Genomic DNA, 782 nt, shown 5'->3' on the forward strand with positions numbered 1-782 from the left:
GCTTATAGTAGGAAAAATTCCCGTGTGCTTTTAAAAACCATGATTAGTGGAATCTTACTGCTCTATAAATTCTGAATATCTCTAAAAGCTTCCCCAGTGCCATATCCCTCCACCCCCGCCATTAGACTGCAGTTCTTAAGGACTGGTGCTGAGTTTTGCTCTGTGTGTGTGTGTGTGTGTGTGTGTGTGTGTGTGTGTGTGCCATCTGTGCTTTTATATAGCTCTCTCTCTCCCTCTCATTCTTTCTCCCACAGTTGTGTTCTCTCAAAGTTGGATTCCTAACCCTCGATATTAAATTTTTCCTCATCTTATTCTTATCCCTTATTTCTTTTTATCTTTGTCTACATCAGTATTGTCCAGCAGAGCTTTCGATGATAATGGACATGTTTTATAGCGACACTTTCCAATATAGTAGTCACGAGCTTCATGTGGTTATTGATCGTTTGAAATGGAACTAGTGGAACTGAAGTAGTGAATTGGCCATTTTATTTACTTTCCCTTCTCTTACATTTCATTGAAAATGCATGTGACTAGTGAAGATGGGGCAGTACATAAATTGAATATGTTTTCATCATGAAACACATACACACACATACACACACACATGTGTATATTCTCTACCACCTCTGAAGGAACCCTGCCTCAGCACACAGGCACTGCCATGTGTGGCCTTAATGGATATCATTGAAACGCCGGCCTTGTGATTGTTGAGACCAGAATCTGACGCACAGGTGGGGTCAGACACCTCCTGTATGACTTTGCGTTCGTTTTGTGCGTGTGCA

This window comes from Echinops telfairi, unplaced genomic scaffold (assembly GCF_000313985.2).
Source record: "Echinops telfairi isolate 266 unplaced genomic scaffold, ASM31398v2 ScPeMD7_6;HRSCAF=24_0, whole genome shotgun sequence".
NCBI classification, from domain to species: domain Eukaryota; kingdom Metazoa; phylum Chordata; class Mammalia; order Afrosoricida; family Tenrecidae; genus Echinops; species Echinops telfairi.